General features: G+C 40.4%; 1 long non-coding RNA gene across 2 annotated transcripts; it reads right to left on the reverse strand.

Annotated features, from left to right (window-relative positions):
- Positions 1-5824: 5824 nt before the first annotated feature.
- Positions 5825-12436, reverse strand: LOC135504770 (uncharacterized). Of its 2 annotated transcripts, XR_010450173.1 has the most exons (4): positions 12135-12436; positions 6979-9502; positions 6785-6864; positions 5825-6695 (listed from the first exon to the last, which is right to left on the reverse strand). It is a non-coding gene; the product is annotated as an uncharacterized LOC135504770 (long non-coding RNA). The 2 variants fall into 2 exon arrangements; XR_010450172.1 differs by having other exon boundaries at positions 6979-12436.
- Between the last annotated feature and the right edge of the window lie 1669 nt (positions 12437-14105).

Consider the following 14105-nt stretch of genomic DNA (forward strand, 5'->3'; position numbering starts at 1 on the left):
CTCCTTGCAGTATGCCTAAGGGACGTTCACGCAGATGAGCATGGTGTAACGATTTTCTTCTGGTGAAAGAGAGGCGGACCAAAATGCAGCGTGGTTATTTTTGTACATCTTTAATAAAGATGAAAATACAACAATCTACAAAACAAGAAAAAAGGAAACAGTCCTATCTGGTGCCACAAACACAAAGACAGGAACAATCACCCACAAGAGACCTAAAGAATATGGCTGCCTAAATATGGTTCCCAATCAGAGACAACGATAAACACCTGCCTCTGATTGAGAACCACTCTAGGCAAACATAGACTTACCTAGAGTACTACTCTAACCACAATCCCATAACTACAAACAACCCCAGACAAAACAAACCACATAAATCCCCATGTCACACCCTGGCCTCACCAAAATACTAACAAAAACACAGAATACTAAGGCCAGGGCGTGACACATGGACCCTGGGCATCTTTCTTTTGCTGTTTTCCAGAGTCAATAGAAAGGCCTCTTTAGTGTTCTGAGTTTTCATAACTGTGACCTTAATTGCCTACCGTCTGAAAGCTGTTAGTGTCTTAACAACCGTTCCACAGGTGCATGTTCATTAATTGTTTTTGGTTCATTGAACAAGCATGGGAAACAGTGTTTAAACCCTTTACAACACATATGTCAGAGTCAAGGCCCGCGGGCCACATCCGGCCCGCGAGAAGGTTTTTTACGGCCCCTGGGATGATCTTGATTTATTATTAGAACCGGCCCGCAGACCGCAGCAAGCCGGCAGCCCGCAGATCTTTTACACGCACCAATACTACATTTCCCACAATGCAACGGTGACGCACCGAGCAGTAGGCTGCTTCATTTCAATATTTATTGGCACAGCAGTCGTCAGCATCACAGTAAAATTAACTTTCAGATACCCATCAAAAATGGCAAAACGGAAGGTGGACACTGAGAACCGGGGGTTTCAAACAAGGTGGGAGTCGGAGTATATGTTCACGGAGGTAGCTGGAAAACCTGTGTGTCTTCTGTGTGGAGAAAGTGTGGCGGTACTGAAAGAGTATAATCTGAGACGACATTATGAAACGAAACACGCGGACAAAAACAAGAATAGGGACATGGAACAAAGGCTACAAAAGGCAGAGGAATTAAAACGAGGCCTCAAATCTCGACAGGCTCTGTTCAAAAAAGCCAAATCACAAGGCCAGGCTGCTGTCAAGGCCAGTTTTATTTTGGCAGAAGAGATCGCTAAATCAGCCCGGCCATTTACGGAGGGGATTTCATCAAAAACTGCATGATTAAAGTTTGTGACGAAGTTTGCCCAGAAAAAAGGCAACTCTTTTTAAATGTGAGTCTGAGCAGAAACACCATTGCCGAGAGAGTAGACCAGTTGTCCATCAATCTAAAAGAGCAGCTTGTGAAAAAGGGAAAAGATTTCATTGCATATTCCTTGGCTGTGGATGAGAGCACCGACATTTCTGACATTGCCCAGTTGTCAATTTTCATCCGCGGAGTGGACTCCAGCCTAAGCGTGACAGAGGAGTTTTTGGCTTTACGTCCTATGCATGGCACAACTACGGGGCATGATTTGTATGAAGAGGTGTCAAGATGTGTAAATGAGATGGAGCTGCCTTGGGAAAAACTCGTGGGTTTGACAACCGACGGAGCACCTGCGATGTGTGGACACAGGAGCGGACTGGTGGCGAAGATACGGGAAAAGATGCAAGAGGAAAACGCGACAGGTGAGCTGACAGCTTATCATTGTATCATACACCAGGAAGCGTTGTGCGGTAAAGCCTTGAAAATGGAGCATGTAATGAGCATCATCACGCGCACAGTTAACTTTATCAGAGCCAAAGGTTTGAATCACCGCCAGTTCAAGGCATTTCTGACGGAGTTAGAAACGGAGCATGGTGATTTGCCTTATCACACAGAGGTGCGATGGCTAAGCCAGGGAAAGGTGCTTCAAAGATGTTTCGAGCTTCGTGAGGAGATTTGTCTGTTCTTGGACAGCAAAGGGAAAGACACAACACAACTCCGAGACGAAATGTTTCTGTGTGAAATGGCTTTTCTGTGTGACATTACGAGTCATCTGAATGCAATGAACTTGCAGCTGCAGGGTCGGGATCATGTCATCTCTGATATGTACAGTACAGTGAAGGCATTTAAAACCAAACTGACTCTGTGGGAGACGCAGATGCGGAAAGAAAATTTGAGCCACTTTCCCAGCTGCCAGACCATGAAAGAGAAGCTCTCTACCAGTGCGTTCCCGAGCGCACAGTTGGCTGATAAAATAGGTATGCTTGCCGCTGACTTTCGACGCCGATTTGCTGACTTTGAAGCACAAAAAGCAGGTTGGAACTGCTCGGTAACCCATTTGCTGTTGACGTGGAAAGCTCACCACCAAACCTCCAAATGGAGTTGATTGACCTCCAATGCAATGATGCACTGAGGGCAAAATATGCGGCAGTGGGTGCTGCGGAGTTCGCCCGTTTCCTCCCCGACACAATGCCCCAGCTGCGCATCCAGGCTGCTCAAACGTTGTCTATGTTTGGCAGCACATACCTGTGTGAACAACTTTTTTCTTTGATGAACCTGAACAAAACATCACACAGAAGTCGACTTACTGCTGAACACCTCCACTCAATTCTGAGGATTTCCTCAGCTCAGAGCCTTACCCCGAACATTGATGAACTTGTGGAAAAGATGGGACACCACCAAGTATCACCCTCAACCTCAAACAAGTGAACATTACTGTGCAATCACATATTTAGAGTTTTTACTCAGTTCAAGTTTAAAAGTTAAAGTTTAATATTTGTTTTCACTGCATGTTACTTTAAACTGTTAAACAAAGTGTTGTTTTTGATTAATAGATTTTTGCACTTTATTTTATTGTATTTCAATCCAATTATATTTTAAAAATATTTCAGTTGAGTGGATGATAGAAAATTGCTATTATTGTTTTTTTCTTTGAAGTAAATTTAGCCCACTTTTGCTAAAATAGAAAATATAGGCTACTGATGGTGCCTTGAATACCGGTTTCTTTCATTTAATGTTCATGTTATGGGGATTTTTATATAAAGGAAATTTGTCTTTTGTGTCTGTTGAAAATTAAAGATTACTGACAGAGCCATAAGAAAATATTGCTTTATTTATCTGATCATATTGGAATATATTTGTTAGGTTTTCAGTAGGTTCAATTAGGTTCACTAGACTATATGCGTCATTTAAAAAATTTTCAATGAACATTCGAACAGTCCGGCCCTCGGCTTGTAGCTAAATTTTTTATTTGGCCCTCCGTCCATTTGACTTTGACACCCCTGCTTTACAATGATGATCTGTGAAGTTCTTTGGATTTTTACAAATTATATTTGAAAGACAGTGTCCTTAAAAAGGGATGTTTCTTTTTTGCTGAGTTTATATTCTTAGCACATACAACTCAGGAGTAAATTTTCAGGCATTCAAGGAATCTTTATTCTATGGCTTGAATAATATAAAAACAATCATATAAATCACTATAAATATAATGTACAAAATAAATTTTGGAATCAAATAAAGTAAACCATTTTTTTTATTGACAACTCAAACCATACTTTAATATTCCTATGCCTGTGTATTCAATGTTACAAAATGCCTGCCTCCAACACAATAACCAAATGTGACACTAACCAGGTTTTCATCTAAACCTTTTATGCAAGTAAAGAAAAGGTGGGATCTTTTAGTCTCTGTAAAATGTGTTAATCGAGAAATGTCAGTGGACATGCTTTTATGGGCAAATATTGATTTAATAACCATCATATTGAAGTAAACTTGGGAGTCACACGATGACATGTGTGGTCCTCCCACTACAACTTGTCGGGAAAGCATGCAGTTTTAGGCTACAGATGAAATAAATTGTGATGAACTTCACAGTGTTGAAAGTGAAAGGTGATGAGCTGTCATGCCCTGACCATAGAGAGCATTTTATTCTCTATATTGGTTAGGTCGGGGTGTGACTTGGGTGGGTTGTCTAGGTTATTATATATCTATGTTGGCCTGATATGGTTCCCAATCAGAGGCAGCTGTTTATCGTTGTCTCTGATTGGGTATCATATTTAGGCAGCCATTTCCCCATTGTGCTTGTGGGATCTTGTTTTTTGGTTAGTTGCCTGTGAGCACGCCATTAGCTGTACGTTTCGTTTGCTCTGTATTGTTTTGGTGAGTTTCATTTAATAAACATGTGGAACTCTACGCATGCAGCGCCTTGGTCCATTTATTCATCAAACGATTGTGACAGGAGATCCCACCAACAACGGACCAAGCAGCGTGCCCAGGAGGAGCAGGGATCCTGGGCCTGGGAGGAAAGCTAGAAGTGGAGGACATCCTGGACGTGGGACAAAATCATGGCAGAAGACAGAAGCCTTCCATGGAAGCAGGCGGAGGCAGCGAAGGAGCAACAACGACAACACCGGGGTTCGCTGGTCACGACGAAAGCCCAAGAGGCAGTCTCAAAAAAAGGGGGGAGCACACGGGGTGGTTTGCTGACCCAAGGTGGGAACCAGAACCAACTCCCTGTACTTACCGTGTGGAGTTGGTCACCGTTCAGGTGCCATGTTTTCCGGTTCTATGCACCGTGTCTCCAGTGCGCCGCTACAGCCCGGTGCCTTCTGTGCCTCCCCTATTGAGTCAGGTTTTGTGGCCGGAGTCCGCACTTTTGGGGGTGGGTACTGTCACACCCTGACCATAGAGCTTTTTATTCTCTATGTTGGTTAGGTTGGGGTGTGACTAGGGTGGGTTATCTAGGTTATTATATATCTATGTTGGGGATCATATTTAGGCAGCCATTTCCACATTGTGCTTTGTGGGATCTTGTTTTTTGGTTACTTGCCTGTAAGCACGCCATCAGCTGTACATTTCGTTTGTTCTGTATTGTTTTGGTGAGTTTCATTTATTAAACATTTGGAACTCTACGCATGCTGCGCCTTGGTCCATTTATTCATCAAACGATCGTGACATGAACTTGATGATTCTTTCCAATAAATATCAAGGGTTGCATTCTGGAGAAATGATCATTGTTTTATTTGTCTGCAGCCAAGTATCAATCTCGCTCTTTTGTCCAATCTCATGTCTTTACGTGCGCTCAAGCATGAAATGGTTGGATGGAGACCTGGTTAAAGAATTTAGAATTTTCTGTAACAGTATTTGGATAGTCCCATGTAGATGCTCAAACTATCAAGAAACTAAGAAAATGTCAACTGTATCTCTGCTGATATGTTGGTCTATAGATGCTCAATTAACCATCTACAGATGGACTATTCAAATAGTGTCACCGAACTTTCTATTGGAAACATTGTCCGTATATGAGTCTGCAGCGATTAGACAAAAACTGGACAATTAGGAGCCACACATTAAAGCTGCAGCCATGAACAAAAGCCATTAACTGTTACAACCGTTGTAATACATTTTAGAAAATGTTTCAGCTTTATTTTAATGCACATGACTTCTCTCGCTTACCTACATTACATTCAGAATATAGTGTATGTTACAACTTTATTTGGAGTGGATATTAAATCTCAACTCTCGCTTATCTCATCAAGCACTCCACATTGTTTACATGCTGACTGACAGCGGCAGTACAGAAAGAGCCATCTCTCTTTCTATTGAGTTCTACTGAAGGGCAGAACAGCTAAAACATTTGCCTAGTCAAAAATAACATCCACTGGACCTGGTTTATGTCAAATGACAATGAAAGGAAAACATTTACAACTTCTAAAGAATGTAGGGTTTTCGAGTGGAAAAACGGTCTATGTGAGGCTATGCTGCGATTAATTTTTTATTTTATTTTTTTATTTCACCTTTATTTAACCAGGTAGGCTAGTTGAGAACAAGTTCTCATTTGCAACTGCGACCTGGCCAAGATAAAGCTTAGCAGTGTGAACAGACAACACAGAGTTACACATGGAGTAAACAATTAACAAGTCAATAACACAGTACAAAAAAGGGGGAGTCTATATACATTGTGTGCAAAAGGCATGAGGAGGTAGGCGAATAATTACAATTTTGCAGATTAGCACTGGAGTGATAAATGATCAGATGGTCATGTACAGGTAGAGATATTGGTGTGCAAAAGAGCAGAAAAGTAAATAAATAAAAACAGTATGGGGATGAGGTAGGTGAAAATGGGTGGGCTATTTACCAATAGACTATGTACAGCTGCAGCGATCGGTTAGCTGCTCAGATAGCACATGTTTGAGGTTGGTGAGGGAGATAAAAGTGGAGACAATGATGAGACAATGTGGAGCCACACATTAAAGATGTATCTACGAGAAAGGCCTTGCAGCCATGTAAGGGCATGAGTCTGAGACAACCTCAGTGATGGTAAATATCTGTAAATGCAAATACCCATACATCATTAATCTTGCTTCAATCGGTCTTTTTTCAGAGACAAAAGCTTGGGCTTAAGCATTTTCCCATTATCCAAGCCCATCAGACTTTTTTTATTAAGTCAAAAGTGTGGATCAGATGCTTGGGATAACTCAGAAATCAAACCAAATAACAACATAATTGCATCAGCCGACCTGGGGACATCATTCATTACAATGTCACCTTCTAGCTAGCACAACAGCAATCCTTGCTGAGTTGAACTGGACATGATCAGCTTAGCTCTCGCTCACGACTGTGAGGAGAGCGACAGGTGTGTCTGTAATGTCTGGCTCTTCAGTTTCCTCCACCTGTAACATGCATAAATATAAGTGTTTTACCATACAAGTGAACAAACTTCAGATGTTAACAGTTAAGACTGTATGCAGGAAATACTTACATTCCAGTGCTTTCCTCACAAAGGTAGATGGGGAGACCACAAAGGGCAGCAGTGAGCCTGGTGTTCATGTCAAGTTGCTCCTTTTAAGAGTGACACACAGTGCAGAGTAGAGTTTAAAATATAGGTGTCTATGGTCATGCACTGTTATGGTGAATACAATAAAATGAATGCTCAGAGTGGTATTACATTTTTACCTTCCTGGAGATCATAGATCCTTAAGACACTTCTCATAGCCTCTGCTGCATGGCATGTCAGTGCTGCCCTCTGCCTGAACAAGGCAATCAGTCGGGGGAGTGTGTCTGTCTAGTTCGCCGTAAAATCGGCTCTTCAGAATGATCTCATTTTGTCTGCCCTGATTTGTCTATTAATGTTAGATTTCTCTCTGTCTTTGAAACTTTGTTGATAATTTGCTGTTTCAGCTGCTTAAGAGACTCTGGGTCTTTCCCTCTTGGGAAGTATGGCAGGAAGTTTACCTCACCTCGTCTTGGTCTCTTGATGTTTGAGTGGAGTGACTCTATCTCTGGGTTGTTTATGCTCCTCTTCACTGTATCCACAGAGACCTCAGGAACTCCAGCTCTGCTCAACTTGGTCCGATAGTTCCCCATCTTGAGCTTCTGACTTGTCATCCATGCATACCATCCAGAACGACTCCCTGCTTCTTTGAGACATGGGTGCTTGGTAACAAGCACTTAGGCAGCCTTGCCTATTTCTCCCCCACTCGGATAGGCCTTGAAACGGTGTTTCGCTTTAGCTACAGTATGTTCTCAAGAACGCCATGCTTCTGGGCTCTTTCGAGTTCTCATAACAAGTATTTCCCTATCTAAGCAGGTGCTCAATATCATAAGAAAAAGATGGCACCAGAAAGCCATCCGGCCACTTCTCTGGGCGCTCTGGAGACTCTCTGGTATGGGCCAGTATCTCTGTTTACAGTTCCAGCATTACTTTCGGATCTGATTACCTCTAGGACAGCTTTCTCAGGAAGCTCCTCAATGTCCACTAGTCAGTCAAATTGCCCATCTACAATTCAAAATTAAATCTAGAATCGGCTTCCTATTTCGCAACAAAGCATCCTTCACTAATGGTGCCAAACATACTCTCGTAAAACTGACCATCCTACCGATCCTTGACTTCGGCGATGTCATTTACAAAATTTCCTCCAACACTCCACTCAACAAATTGGATGCAGTCTATCACAGTGCCATCTGTTTTGTCACCAAAGCCCCATATACTACCCACCACTGCGACCTGTACGCTATCGTTGGCTGGCCATCGCTTCATACTCATCGCCAAACCCACTGGCTCCAGGTCATCTACAAGTCTCTACTAGGTAAATCCCCGCCTTATCTCAGCTCACTGGTCACCATAGCAGTACCCACCCGTAGCACACGCTCCAGCATGTATATCTCACTGGTCACCCCCAAAGCCAATTCTTCCTTTGGCCGCCTCTCCTTACAGTTCTCTGCTGCCTGTGACTGGAACGAACTGCAAAAATCGCTAAAGCTGGAGACTCTTACCTCCCTTGCTAGCTTTAAGCACCAGCTGTCAGAGCAGCTCACAGACCACTGCACCTGTACATTGCTAATCTGTAAGTAGCCCATCCAATCTACATCATCCCCATATTGTGTTTATTTATCTTGCTCCTTTGCACCCCAGTATCTCTACTTGCACATTCATCTTCTGCACATTCTACCATTCCAGTGTTTAATTGCTATATTGTAATTACTTCGCCACCATGGCTTATTTATTGCCGTATCTCTCTTATCCTACCTCATTTGCACACACTGTATATAGACCTTTTCTACTGTATTATTGATTGTAATGTTTGTTTATTCCATGTGTAACTCTGCATTGTTGTATGTGTCAAACTGCTTTGCTTCAGCTTGGCCAGGTCGCAGTTGCAAATGAGAACTTGTTCTCAACTAGCCTACCTGGTTAAATAAAGGTGAAATAAATAAAATAAAAATATGTGAACTGTGCACCCAACTGTGAAGCTACCTGTAATGGAGCTTCGGGAAACTAGCAGTCCTGCTAGTGATAGTGGTGGAGCCAGCACCTCCACACGTGGGAGATGTATCCACTCAGTCAAGAAGGCCTACTCCGCAACCCACAGCAACGCAGTCTTCTATGGACCAGTTTATGCCAAAGTCTATGTCTGTAGCAAAACAAGGCCAAATTGATATTGCATTGGTTAAAATGATTGGCACGGATTTCAAGCCATTTTCGATCGTGGAGGACAGAGGTTTTAGAAATTATAGCAATAGTCTAAATCCAATGTACACAATTCCGAGCCAGAAAACCCTTTCACTTATTCCACTCCAGGTTTAAGAAGTTAGCCTTCAGTGATGCCAGAGCGATTGATGAGGCTCTTCTAAGAATAACCTCAGCAGCAGGGAGGGACAGCCCCAGCAGCCAGCTGGCTCAAGCACCAGGGCAACAGGAAGAAGAGGGATCAGATGGAGCAGATGCACCAGCAGTAGTGCCACAAACGTCTGCTGTTTAGATACTGTTTGACGAGAGAGCAACTGGGTATGCAGCACGAAGGAATCCCTCAGCAGATGCCATAATGGAGGTCCGATCCTATTTGGAGAAGCCCCTCCTCTAAAGATCTGCAGATCCTCTGAGCTGGTGGTTGAACAAGGCCTCTGTCTACCCACGGCTTACTAAAGTCATGACAGGGAGGCTCTGCATAGTGGTCACATCTGTTCCCTCTGAGAGGCTCTCCTCGAAAACGGGAAAAAGAATTACTGAGAGAAGAAACTGCATCAGGCCCTCAAATGTGAAGCAGCTTGCATTTCTGAATACAAATCTCTCATAAAAGCTAAATATGTTCACCGTTGCTGTATGCTGCTGGTTATAACATGGCAAAAAAGAACAGAGAGAAAAGACCAGTTTAATGTTTTAAGTGGGATGCTGCAGTTTTGCACATTGTTATTTATTTTTCTTTGATATGGTGCAATATTATTTTATTATGTTGTTCAGATGGTATTAGTTTTGAATTATTACATTTATATGCACTTTGTTTATATACATTCAAAAGTTATACTTTAAATACCCATGTGTAATAGCATCCTTCTTTTTTACATTTATTAAAATTTGTGGGATGCTGCAGTTTTGCAAATTGTTATTTATTTTTCTTTGATATGGTGCAATATTCTATTATGCTGCTCAGATTGTATTTGTTTAAATAGGTTAGATTTATATGCACTTTGTTTATAAACATTAAAACGTTATACTTTAAATGCAAATGTTTAATAGCATTCTTTTTAATAACAAACCAATGTATTTTTAAATAAATTGTTTTAACACCAATCATAGTCAAACTATCGCAAACTGTTTGACTTGAAAAAAATAATTTTAAGAGCCGTTTGGGAGCCAAAAGAGCCGGCTCTTTTTTGGTGAGCTGAACCGAATGAGCCGGCTCACTGAGAAGAGCCGGAATGCCCATCACCACTGTTAACACCAATGGCACCAACTACTTTCTGCTGTACATTAATGGTTAATAATACTCCCAATGAAAATCCAAAAGAAATATCTCAGCATGTTGCCCAGTTTTATCAGAATCTGTATACATCAGCCCAGCCAACTTTCAATATGGATCTTTTCTTAGACAATGTAGCAAACATTGCTAAGAAGATAGATAATGATTTCAGGGATTTTTGTGATGATGTGTTATCTGAAATTGAGATAAAAGACTGTATTAAAAGCCTTAAGGACAATAGGTCCCCTGGAAATTATGGTTTAATAAGCGAGTTTAATAAAGCATTCAATGATAAATTGATTCCTTTCATTGCTATGTTTCAAGATTAAATAGAAAAAGGGGAGTTACCGGCTTCCTTAAAGAAAGGTGTAATTACTTTGATTCCCAAACCTAATAAGAATACTCTTTACATAGACAACTGGAGACCCATTAGCCTGTTAAATAATGATGGGAAATTATTTGCCCTTGTATTTGCTAAGAGGTTGAAACAAGGCTTGCATCATATAATTGATGAAGAAGAATCTGGTTTTATGCATGGTCGACACATTAGTAATAACATCAGGTTGATCATAGATATGATCGACTATAATGACCTCATTCTTGATGATAGTTTTCTTATGTTTGTTGATTTTTATAAAGCTTTTGACACTGTAGAACATGAGTTTATGTTCAAAGCAATATGTAATTTGGGGTTTGGTGACTTATTTTTGAAAGCAGTCCAAACTTGATATAGTGGTTGTACTAGCTCTGTAAAATTATCTCACGGGACATCCCATAGATTTGATATTGGCCGTGGAATTAGGCAGGGCTGCCCAATTAGACCATTTTTATTTGTTACTCAAATTATGGCTCTTCATATCAAGAAAGGGGATTTTCAATGTGTTTCAGCACTTTGCAATGAATTTAAACTATGTCAACTGGCTGATGATACCACCATATTTTTAAGAGACAGGAATGAGGTTTCTAAAGCAGTTTCCTGTATTGAAGACTTTTCCTTAGTTTCGGGTTTGAAAATTAATATCAATAAGTCAGTCTTATTTCCACTCAATGATTGTGTTTTACAGGAAGTTTATGGCATCCCAATTAAAGATAAGGTTACTTATGAGAAAACAAAGAAAAAAATTGAACCTCTGGTTGATGAGAGATATTTCGTAATACGGTCGGGTTTTATTATCCAAAGCTGAAGGGTTATCCAGATCGGTTTATGTCTCGTTATCACTTGACTTACCCCCTAAAATTATAAAGGACTTAGATAAGATTCTTTATCATTTTCTGAGGAACAAGCCTCACTATCTACGAAAAGATATTCTCACTAATATCCAAGAACAAGGAGGTCTTGAGGTTTTAGATTTCAATACTCTAAATTATACTTTTAAAAATAAATTGGATTCTGAAGTATGTTAAAGAACAAGAGCAGTATTTGAAATGTCTTCGCTAAGTATTTATTTGACTCTGGTGGTGGTTTAGAATGTTTGCTTCAATGTAATTTTGATGTTGATAAAATCACAGTAAAGTTGGCCAAATTCCATAAGCCGGCAATTTTAGCTAAGATGTTATTTTTTTTCGTAACTGGTTTGAGAATAAAATTTTTTGGTTGGTCAGTTACTGAATGAGGATGGATATCTACTCTCATATGGGGAATTCCTTGATAAAATTTAAATAACCCTGAAAGAATATTAATTAATTAATTCCAAAACAGAATTCTTTGGATTGACATACAGAAGTTTGTTACAAAAAAAAATAGGACCGGTTGTACTATTTCATGGTTTTAATATAATTATTTTTTTTTGCACGACATCTTCATAGAACTCGCTAATAACTAAGACTCAATCAACATGCAAACGTTAACTGTCCAATCCTAAAAAAACTCACCTGATTTTCCTCTTCGGTATGACGTTGCCAATACCGGTGCTGTGCCGAAAAGCTCCCCACTGCCAGAATTCACTCCCCCTCCTTCGCGTGAACGCGCACGCACTTACTTTTTCATTGCTGCGACTTGCTTGAACGCGCACGCACTCAATTCTTCATTGCTGCGACTTGCTTGCTATTTGAGATTTCTGATCACGTTTTAAACTGCGTTTCATTTTATTTTATCATGTCGGTTTGATCGCCGGGGAGGCACTAATAATGTCTGCAATTTTCGGTTTGGCTATTTGTTTCAAGTGTGTTAGTCTATAAATAAATATCTTTACCAAAATTCGTGATCTCTCCCATGTCTTATTCATCTAGTAGTTGTTCTGAAATGCTTGCCTACTCCCTCCTCTATGTTTAATTAAGATAACACACATACATTAATTATTAATTTCGGTTGCCTATCCTGATGTGAAGTTTGTTCTATAGAAAGTATTTGACTGATGTGTGCCACAGAAAGTATTTGACTAGCCACAAAATTAAGGAAATTAGAAGGGGGGGGTTAGGCAAGGCCATTTTATTGCTTGCCGACCCCCCCCCCCCCCTATTCTATCTTGGGACTGCAAGGCCTGGCAAACTTTAGAATAAAGGGGGTGGGGGGGGGGGGGAGTTCGGCAAGGCTATTTTCTTAACTGCAGAAATTCTCCCCCCCTTCTATCTTGGGACTGAAAAGCCTGACACACTTCAGGATCATTTTGGTGACCTATCATGCCCTCTGATGTGTGCCACATGAAGTAATAGACTCTAGTCACAAAAGGAAGTGGTTATTTCAGCAATAATAGTTTTCAGAGCCCTCTACTGTTCTCTCTACCCATCCTTCAATCCCCCATCCCATCGTGCTTTTCCCTCGTGGCTTTTCCTACATTTGTATGTAAACTTCTGACCCACTAGAATTGTGATACAGTGAATGATAAGTGAAATAATCTGTCTGTAAACAATTTTTGGAAAAATTACTTGTGTCATGCACAAAGTAGATGTCCTAACCGACTTGCCAAAACTACAGTTAACAAGAAATTTGTGGAGTGGTTGAAAAACGAGTTTTAATGACTCCAACCTAAGTCTATGTAAATGTCCGACTTTAACTGTAGATACAGTAGTAATAGTAAAATAATAATCAATAAAAAAATCTGTACTGTGGGCGAAAAATAAAGTTTAAATATATCATTCAACATGAGTGCATATCCATAACCACAGTAACTGTTATAATAATAGAAAAAAAGAAGAAGAAAATGTATACATTTATGATAATATGATCATTTATCACTCCAGTGCTAATCTGCAAAATTGTAATTATTCGCCTACCTCCTCATGCCTTTTGCACACAATGTATATAGACTCCCCTTTTTTTGTACTGTGTTATTGACTTGTTAATTGTTTACTCCATGTGTAACTCTGTGTTGTCTGTTCACACTGCTAAGCTTTATCTTGGTCAGGTCGCAGTTGCAAATGAGAACTTGTTCTCAACTAGCCTACCTGGTTAAATAAATGTGAAATAAAAAAAATAATAAAATAATATAATAAACAAAACTATGCCTGAATATGCCTCCATGAAGAATCCCCTCCCCAATAGGTCCCTTCGCCCTCAATAGGACACCCCCAGCACCTCCACTGTCCCCATCAACCTCCCCCCACCTCTCAACCACAAAACACAAAAATGATGATAGAAATTAAAATAAAAAAAGATATACCCAGATACATATACACATACACACACATGTAGAGTACATATACATAAACATGTTCACAGGACAGTTAACTTCCCTCTTATCTCTTTTCCTACATCAGATATGCAGGTGACATTTCCACCTGGATGACAACACATAATCAGCAAGACGGAGATGCTCTTCATCCGAGGGAATGCCTGTCCATTCTCAGATGTTAGATAATCAGAGATGATCACATGTCATTTACATTCCTGCCCTAACCTGAACG

The sequence above is a fragment of the Oncorhynchus masou genome, chromosome 18, assembly GCF_036934945.1.
Source record: "Oncorhynchus masou masou isolate Uvic2021 chromosome 18, UVic_Omas_1.1, whole genome shotgun sequence".
Taxonomy (NCBI): Eukaryota; Metazoa; Chordata; class Actinopteri; order Salmoniformes; family Salmonidae; genus Oncorhynchus; species Oncorhynchus masou.